We start from the raw sequence: 10568 nt of genomic DNA, 5'->3' as shown, positions 1-10568 counted from the left end.
GCTTGATGCATGCATTTCTAAGTGTAATAGTTCTTTTGTTTCAAAGAAGAGAGGAGCTATCACTTCATCCCCACCATCTAAACGAGTAGTAAAATGGGTTGTGGTTATTGGTTTTGATGGTAGTGCAACATGTGTACCTAAGGGTGAAAATGCATTGGAAGGAAAGCTTCCTACAAAAAAGATAATGTTGTGGCATATGGGATTTGGCTCAATTGGTGAGAAGGGTCTCAGAACCCTAAAAAACAAGAACCTCATTAAGGGGTTAAATGATTGTAATCTCAAGTTTGACTTTTGCAAACATTGTGCCTACGGTAAAAAAAATTGTGTTCAATTTTACTCTAGTTCTCACAAATCTTCTAATGTTTTGGATCTTATTTATTTTAATGTATTTGGTCCTATAAAAGTTCCTTCAATCTCCAAGTCTATATTTTTTGTATCTTTCATAGATGATTATAGTAGAAGGACATTGATTTATTTCTTGAAAAGTAAGACACAAGTCTTTAGTCAGTTCAAGGAATTTAAAGCTCTTGTAGAGAATTAGACTAGTAAGAAGATTAAGTGTGTGAGAATTGACAATGGTGGTGAGTTTTTCTTAGAAAATTTTGAACAATTCTATAAAGAATGAGGTATCAAGAGGCATAAGACAACTCCTTATACCACACAACAAAATGGAGTTGCAGAAAAAATTAATAGGACACTAATGGAGAAGGCTAGGAGTATGCTTAGTGGAGCTAGTCTTGAATAAAGGATTTGGGTTGAAGCTATGGCCATTGCTTCCTATCTAGTTAATAGATCTCCTACATTGGCTCTTGTTGGTAACACACCCATGGAGGTGTGGTTTGGTAAGAAGTCTTCAATTAGACATCTTTGTATTTTTGGTTGTGAAGCTTATGCACATGTTCTGAAGGAGAAAAGATCTAAGTTGGAAAACAAATTTGTCAAATGTATTTTCATCGGATATGGTGTTGGTGTTAAAGGATACAAGCTTTGGGACCCTGTGATTAGTAAAGTCTTGTATAGAAAAAATGTTATTTTTAGAGAGCTAACATCTTCTCCTATTGTGCTAGAACCAGATGAAAAAGAAAAGAAGGAAGCTATTGTTCAGTTGCCTCCTACCCCTAAGAAGATTGAACAAAAACACCATGTTGGGTCTAATGATGAGGAGATCTCTAGTAGCTTTGATAATTTAGAAGAAGAGGAATAACAACCTCAACCTCAACCCTTGAGGATATCCATGAGGGTAAGAAAGCAACCAAAAAGGTTTGGTTATTCTATGTTAGATTCCAGTTGTGCTTTTTCTTTGATTACTAACAATGATGAGCCTAGTATGAAAGGGGCTTTGGATATGGAAGATGTAAGTTCCTAGATTGAGGCCGTGGATGATGAGATGGATTCATTGGATAAAAACAAAATTTGGGACCTTGTACCTTTTCCTAAAGGAAAGAATCCTGTTGGTAGCAAATGGGTGTTCAAGAAGAAATTTTGTGCAAATGGCAATGTTGAAAGGTACAAAGCTAGATTGGTTACAAAAGGATACTCATAGGTGGAGGGAATAGATTATGGTGAAATATTCTCTCATGTTGCAAACTTAAAATCTATTAGATTTCTTTTATCTCTTGGTGCATCATATGATTTAGAGATAGAACAGATGGATCTGAAGACAACTTTCCTTCATGGCAATTTGGAGGAGGAGATTTATATGTCACAACCTAAGTAGTACATTGTTAAACGTAAAGAATCTTTGGTTTGAAAATTAAAAAATTCTTTGTATGGTTTGAAACAATCTCCGAGGTTATGATACCTTAAGTTTGATGCCTTTGTGTTGTCAATTGGAATTGTAAGATTGAAATCAAATCATTGTGTTTATTTTAGAGTTGAAAATGGTTGCCTTCTTATTCTTGCATTATATGTTGATGATATGTTATTTTTTGGGAAGGGTAAGGGTATGATTTTTGATTTTAAATCTCAATTGTTAGCACAATTTGAGTTTAAATATCTTGGGGCAGAAAGGTACATCTTGGGTATGGAAATTAGTAGAGATAGGTCTAATAGAAAACTTTGGTTGAAGCAAAGTAAGTATGTGAAGTCTATGTTGGACAGGTTCAACATGGCATATTGTAGACCATTGTGTGTTCCTATTTCTATGGGATCAAAGTTATCTATAGATGATTATCCAAAATCTCCTAGTAAGGTGGAGGACATGAGTAGAGTACCTTATGCTAATGCAGTTGGCAATCTTATGTATGCAATGGTTTGTACTAGACCAGACATTGCCCAAGCAATGGGAGTTTTGAGCCATTTTATGGAAAATCTTGGATGGGTACATTGGGATGTAGTTAAGTGATATTCAGATATTTGAGGGGTACATCAAATTACTCCATTTTTTTATCATGGTAACTCTTTTGGAGCTCTGCATTTAGTTTGGATTCATGGGTTTGTGGATTTAGATTGGGCAGTTGATATTGATAGCAGGAGATCCACTCGTGCTTATGTGTTCACTATGTTTGGTGGTACCATCAGTTGGATGACTAAGCGACAACCTATGGTTGCTTTGTCCATTAGAGAAGTTGAGTACATGGTTGCTACTCATGCTTGTAAGGAATTCATTTATCCTAGGAGATTGTGTTCTAATATTGGTGTTGATGTAGGATAGATTACTATTTAGTGCGATAGTCAGAGTGTTATTTTCCTTGCAAAGAATCAAACTTTCCATGCCAGAATGAAGCACATTGATGTGTAGTTTCACATTGTGAGAGATATGGTAGAAGATGGAAAGTTAAATTTGGGAAGGTAGATACTATAAAGAATGTTGTAGATGCATTGACAAAACTAGTGGGCACAGAGAAGTTTAGATAGTATTCAAAGTCAATGGGCCTTTTGACCTATAGTGGTTAGTTCCTATTATGTTCTTGTTGCTCTACAAGGTGTTAGACAAGTGGGAGAATGTTAGGAATAATGTGTCTCAACTATGGATAGTTCCTATTCTTATTATTTGTTCTATAAATGTATTTTTTCAAATAATATAATCAAGTGTGAGTGTACATGTCTAGTTGGCATGTTGATTTGTCACTCTACTTTCATGTGTTGAAATCTTGAATTTTGTATAAGGAGATCATGACTGAAATAGTTATGAAGGATTTTGATGATGCATAAGAGCTATCTTTGGAAGATATGATGATGGGTGAAGATGTGAAGACATGTGGCAATTGATCATTGAGTACTATACACTTGAGTCTCCATCTAGCATGCGGGGTATGGGGCATTGCCCCAAAAATGAATTTTGGGTTCCTACTTTTCTGGAGAATGGTAAAACCCTAATACAATTGTTCTTTGGAAGTTTCCCTAAAATGGAAAGCCCATGATATAAGTGACTTTAGGGTTGCAGATAAGAGAGTGAAAGTGTATTGTTGGTAGTGTTTGATTGCAATTAGATTTTTCTTCAATGTCCTAAAAGAACTTGCATTGCAAGTGTGTTGTAACCTTTGTGTGTAAGATAATATATTGTGCAGGTTTTGGAGGGGTAGGGTTGTTTTATCAAAAGGTTTTTCCCCACCAACATATCTTTGTGTTTGTGTTTTCTTTCTCTATCTATTTTTTTTATTCATGGTTGACTGCAATATGGTTGTTTACATAATATTGAATCTAAAATTGTAAGGATTTAAATAGAATTTGGAAAATACTTTCCTTAAGGGATTAGTGTAGGAAGCTATCACTGGTAAATTTGGACCCAATTTTCAACCAATTTTGGTTGAATTTCAACCAAGGTTTGTCACTATTTTTCACATCAAAATTTTGACCAAATTGTAGGTTGGTAAAAATTTTGATGAATAAATTGTGGGTTGGTCAAAATTTTGATGAATGTATTCATCAAAATTTTGACATTCATCAAAATTTTGACCAACCTACAATTTGGTCAAAATTTCAACAAGAAAAATAGCAACAAACCTTGGTTGAAAATTGGGTCCAAATGTACTAATGTGTTTTCGCACCTAATTTTCCTTACAACCTTTGCTCCTATTGCCAGATACACCTCTGTAAGAGTAGTCCTAGCTATTATAGAATCAAAAGGATGGAAAGTACATCAGATGGATGTAAAAATAACATTTTTGATTGGAGAGATTACAAAAGAGGTATATTTGGAGCAACCTAAAGGATTTGAATCTCATAACCCTAATTATTTTTTGCAGGCTGAAGAAATCTCTCTATGGGCTTAAATAGGCTCCAAGATCATGGTATGAAAGAATTGATAAGTACCTCATTAGCTTAGGATTCTCCAAGAATGAAATTAATCCAAATCTATATTATAAAAGGGATAAAGATGATATGGTAATTTTGATACTATATGTTGATGATTTACTAATAATAGATTATGATCATCTCATAGGTCAATGCAAGAAAGATCTAATCAAAGAATTTGAGATGAAAGATTTAGACTCCTTCATTACTTCCTAGAACTAGAAGTATGGTAGAATTTTGACAGCATCATAATCAATCAAGGAAAGTATACATTAGAAATCTTGAAAAGATTTGGAATGTGGAATTATAGGCCTATGTCTTCTCCCATGGAGATTAATTTACATAAACTTAAGGAACCAGTAGTAGAATCACCTTCCATAGATTCTACTCTTTACAGGTAGATGATTGGGTCCCTTATGTACTTGGTAAATACAAGACCTGATATTTGCTATGTTATTAATGCATTAAGTCAGTTTATGTGTAAGCAAGAGGAGATTCACCTAGTTACATTCAAACACATTGTGAGATACTTACAAGGCACTCTTAATCTTGGGCTCAAGTATGAGAAGGTTGAATTAGATCTACATGAATACACAAACTCATATTGGGCTAGAAGTGTTAGTGGCAGGAAAAGCACCTTAGGATGTTGTATCAATTTATGCTCGGTGATGTTATCATGAATATGCAGAAAGCGGTCTTCAGTAGCACAAAGTTCCATAGATGTCAAATACATTGCAACTAGGATGGCCTGTTAGGAAGTAGTTTGGCTTAAAAATTTACTTGTGGGATTATTGGGTCAGGCCATGAATCCTACAATTATTCATTGTGATAATTAGAGTTCAATCAAGCTTTTTGTGAATCCAAATTTTCATAACAGGTCTAAACATATCAAAACTCCTTACCATTATGTAAGAGATATGGTATACATGAATACTATGAAATTAGGATACATTTTCACTATAGATTAGATAACAGATATTCTAACCAAACCTCTCTCTTGAGTGAAGATAGACCACTTTAGGAAAAGACTTGGTATGGTTGAATTGTAATTCATATGTATTCTTTAAATTATTAACAAAATGATTTTATTGCTAGGCTATTAACTGTTATGGGCTCCACCATTTTTATTCATTATTTTAGAGGTGACGATCTCTAAGATAATGGACACTTGTATGAAAGACATTACAAGAGATGACAATCTCTTAGATAATGTGTTGAATAGTAGAGAACTACTATCAGATCTAGATGGGTTCAATATCGTTTGTGATATAGACATTTCTATCCCTATAAATCACAACTTTGGATAAAGGAAGAATTAATTCTTCAAACTTTATCCTGTGTTCTAGTAGATCTTAACTCAAGATCATGTTGTAATATAGGATTGTCAGTGCCTATGAGTCACAACCTAGATAAATAAAGAATTTAATCATTTTTGAGAGTTTATACTATATATTGTATTCTTTGTAATACTATTATCACTAGTATCAATGATAAGTCATAGTAATATGACATAAGTATCATGTGTCTGATGATACCACATGCTAAGAAGATTTAGATAGATATAGGGTATCAATATATCTTATTCATCTTAATTGATGTTGCTAGATATGTTATCTTTTAGTAGGATTGTCAAGAAAGAGGGAGTGTTAAATCTATAACTCTGATCACATACTGATCTAACTATGTAGATCACATAGACCTTACAATTATTGATATACCTTATGAAATGCCTAAGATTTATATTTCTCTTTCTAGGCATGGTTGTTGTCCCTTCTTGAAATGATTGTGTTACCCTTAACTAGTTTTAGTTAAGTCTATTTACATCATCTTTACCTTGATTGGGCGGTGATCATGAAGAAGCATTTTGGGCTGACCTAGATAGGGTCATGTCCATTCAAGGGACATGCCCTTTTAGTATGGTATTTAGGTAGGGTGTGATTGTAGCTTAAGGACACACAAAGAACATCAAGTGTGCTCCTTTAAGCAAGTCTACCCTATTTGATCACTTCTAGAAATAAAAGATTTCAGAATAATAATTTCATTATTGACATCTCTTATAAAGTATAAATAAAGATAACCTTTATCAAGCATTGGAGAGGGTATTATTTTAGTTTGATCTCACATAATTTGTAGAAACTTTACAAAATTGATCCTATAAATTAGGGTTTCCAAGGTAATTGACCAATTTTGCAAGAAACAAGTTTAACACTCCTTAAAATCTTCCACCAATGATCCACCCTACATTTGGTGTTCCTACACACCTTATCCTTACATAATCCATTCTTTTATTGAATCCTTTCATGCATTCAATCACTCATATCACCTTTGCCACATATTGTGATCCTTAGTCATGCATCTCTTGCTCACCTAAGGCATCACCACAAAAATGCTTCTTTATATTTCTAGGACCCTTTCTTCACTATAGAGTCTATACAAGGAGTCACCTCCCCATTCCTAAGAGTTTTTATAGATCCTATAGTGGGAGGGGGAGTTATGACTCCATCTTGCTCTAATACTGGATTTAGAACAATAGACAATCAAGAACCAAATTAATTTATATAAGCAACTAAAACTTCACAAGGAAAAAAACTAGCACTATAAAGAATCACAAATCAAACTCCTCTAACACTTCAAGTAACAATAGTTCCAAATCTAATCCATTAAATTGCCAAAATCCTCAAAAGCATAAAACTATAACTAAATTTATTCCGTACACACATAATTTTCTCAACCTTCCAACCCTATCAAAAGGCCAAGGGTGGACTTATAAACACATCCCCACTCCTATCCTAATTGTTTCAGACCATTATTTACTCCTAATTATAAAGTTTCTCAAATGCAACAAAAAGTTGTCAATGTTGTCAATGACAACATTAACAATTTTTGAGCAATTTTTACATTTTTGAGTGTTTCACACTAAAAATTTTGTCCAAAGCTTGCCAAACCTTTCCAAAAGAATTGAATGAATGAAAAACATGTAAGACAGTCATAAAAACACTTATTTGACCAATCTACCCTACTAAATACAAAGATTTTCAATTTTATCTCATTGAGCAACTATGAGCAACTTAGACCTCGAGAGGTTTTCTCACCTTAACCTACCTCACCCTAGGACTAGATTAGTCCTATTATTCATGTAGTGGTGTGGCTAGTGATCTTCCTCACAATAGGTGTATAATAATCATGCACAAGGGTATACTTAGGAATAGTATATTCAATCTAAGGACTATTTTCCCCACCATGAGGTGGATTTAATTTTTCAACCTAGGGATGTATACTTGAAATGGTCGACACAATATGTGCACTAGGTTCCTTAATGAGTCATTATGCTTATGCTATAGGAAAATACAATGCAAGGAAAGAACCTACACTAGTGCTATAGGAAACTAACACACTTAACTCTTCATTAAAATGAATGCTGGAAAAACAATTGAATACTAACTTATATTCCAACTCAATTCATCTACTATAACTTTTCTTACAAATGTTGCAGGAACACTCACAAAGTATGATGCTATAGGAAGGAACTTATAACTTCTACCTGCAATACTAGAAATACTAAAAATAAATCTATACTACTCTAATCTAATCCACCTTCCAAGTGGGCCCCCTTGGTTAGCTTCTACTAATCTACTAACATAGAGTGTTAACCAAGAGCTATTTCATTATGTTCCAAAAATTCCTTACATGACATAAAGCTATAAAAATAACTCATTGCAAGAGTCAACAGTTTCTTTCCATAAACTTCCTTCTAACTTTTTAACACCATTGATCTGATCCCTATAAATAGAGGATTGACAAAAATAGGAAAGCAAACAAACAAACTACAAATCTGTCAGAGAGAAAGAAGCAAATAGTTCACAGTATGAATAATAAAGTCTAGGCAATTGATTTGACACAATAGTAAATGTAGAGAAAATATAGCAATTCTTCATAGCTCCTCCTTGGTAGCAGTCGTGTCTCTTGGTAACGTATGACTTCTTCCACTCCACCATGGCTGAACCTTAATGTTTTCTCCTTGAATGTCACCGAACATCTTCAACATTCTCCCTTAAATGCTTCTGAGCATCTTCAGCTTCCTTTACTAACAAGTTAGTTATTATTTAGAGATATTTTTAAATAAGAAAAATCAAATTAAATCCAAATATTAGAACACACATTCTGATGGTTATATGAAATACTACATTATATATATTATATTGGCAAAATATGACATACTATCTACCCATGGGTTAATGGTTCTATTCAAGATTTTAGTCATCAGTTCAGGTAAACATAAGCTCACAAATGTCTTGGTGGTATTAAAATAGAGTATTAAAATTATCATAAAATAGAGGAAATAATTAGCCTCATCATTTCCCCCTTTGTAAATTGATGCTTGTCCTCAAGCATTGCATTTCTTGGTCAGTGATCTGAATTCTCCAACATCAGTCATTCCTCTCTTGCTACTTTTGAAGGTGTAGTAGAATCCTCATATTCTCTCCCAAACTTCCCTTCTATTTTCCTCCTACAGCCTGTCAAGTTTTTCATCATTAATATCATATAGGGGCCACATGAGCATTGGAGGTTACATGGTGAGTAGGTACCATAGTTCTGGCCTAGTCTATTTCGCCAACTGTATATACTTTGGAACTCAGTGAAGGGTGACCTTTAAATTGATACAACTTTGTGGCTCTGATCTTTTGAGTGCCTTAGGTAATCTAGACCACCTAATTTTAGCACCAACCATGGCTCTCTGAAAAGTAAAATAAGGACCTTGGTTCTAACAGTGAAGATTTTTTCCCTTACTCCCTTGTTCTTATCCCCATAAGTCAATCTAAACCAATCCCTGAGAATTTATTCTAGCTTACTACTCTTAGTTCTCTATAATAGGGGCTTTGGTCTTTCCTCATCTCTATAATTATGCAATTGTCTATCATAATTAGCTTCATTATGAATCCAGGACATCAAAGCCCTCAGATGTATATCTCCTATATAGATTAAAGGATTCCATTGAGTTTCTGCTGGAATGATAAAATTGTGCACATATAACTCATAGAGAAAGTTCTACTGCCAAGATGGCAGAGTCTGGTATAAACCATAGAATTCTTGAAATGATTTGAATTCTACATTTATGTTCTTGAGGGTTAGCATAAGTTAGAATAAAATAAATTGTTCCTTTAAACACATAGCATAAATCTGAGGTGGTGGTCTGCAAGCAAGTGCTTGATCAGCTAATTTGAAGGCATGATGCATCCTTTATTTTTGGTTTGCCGATTGCTCTTTCAAATCTGTAATTTCCTCACCTTGGGACACTATGACTTTCTTAATCTTCTTGCTTTCCTCTTTCCATAGGGCTACAACAAGCATATGTTTTCCATACAACTAGAGAAGAGGTTTTTGCAAGATAATGGGACCACTGTCTTCTTCATAATTATTTTTCATTTTCCTCTATTCCCTCCATGATTTTTCTAAGAAATTTGTAAGCCATGTGAGCTTGTAGGGAACTAGGCCAGTGTCTTTACAATTTGGAGCACCTTGTTCACCTGTTGAGGAATCATATTGATTTTTATTAACTTCAAGTACCCTAAATTCCTCATTAGGGTTTTTAGGAATGTTTGAAGTTTCAGGGTGAGGAGGAGATTCATCCAGAACAATTTGTACTAGGGATTTTGTAGTGTATGGTTTGGATGAAGTAAACTGAGCTTCTACTAACACTTTAGAAGCTTGTCCCCTCATTCTAGGACTTCTTCTTACGAGGGTCTCCTTAGGTATCATAGTCTTCTTCCTACTACTTCCTTCCAGTGTCTCTGCTATAGGAGTTACTATTGTAGGACCTATCTTAGTTTTCTTTTGCTTTGCAACTGCAAGGTTTGGTTTTTCTATTACTGGAGCCAAGGTCTCTTCTTGCAATTTTTCTTTTCTCTTTGCTCGGGTAGAGTTAGGTATTTTAGTCTCTTGAACATGTCAAGGCACATTTTCTTGCACATTTTCAGCTTCAGCACCTTGAGTGCTTTTCTTAGTAGGTTCATCAATGGTAGCTACATTTTCTTCACTGGGCTATTATTAAGTACAACCTAGTGTTGTAGGGTTTTGGCATGGAAAATTTTTGCCCATGTCATGGGAAAGGCATCCCTAAGTGATATCTCTATAAGTAATTTGATTAGGGCATGATGGGTGACAAAGTTGTCCTTCCCTTTTTTGGGTTTCTTCAACACTAATGCATAACATATTATACAAGAAATTGGCAATATTTACTAGATAATTGTGCCTTATGTAACTGAGCAATTCAAAATGATGTGCATGCAAATATGAAAATCTTCCCTCATAGGTGAGGTACCTGATAATGTGCA

Source organism: Cupressus sempervirens, chromosome 2 (assembly GCF_028749045.1).
Source record: "Cupressus sempervirens isolate cs-2001-9-10 chromosome 2, ASM2874904v1, whole genome shotgun sequence".
NCBI classification, from domain to species: Eukaryota; Viridiplantae; Streptophyta; class Pinopsida; order Cupressales; family Cupressaceae; genus Cupressus; species Cupressus sempervirens.
Note: the sequence above shows the minus strand (reverse complement) of the source record.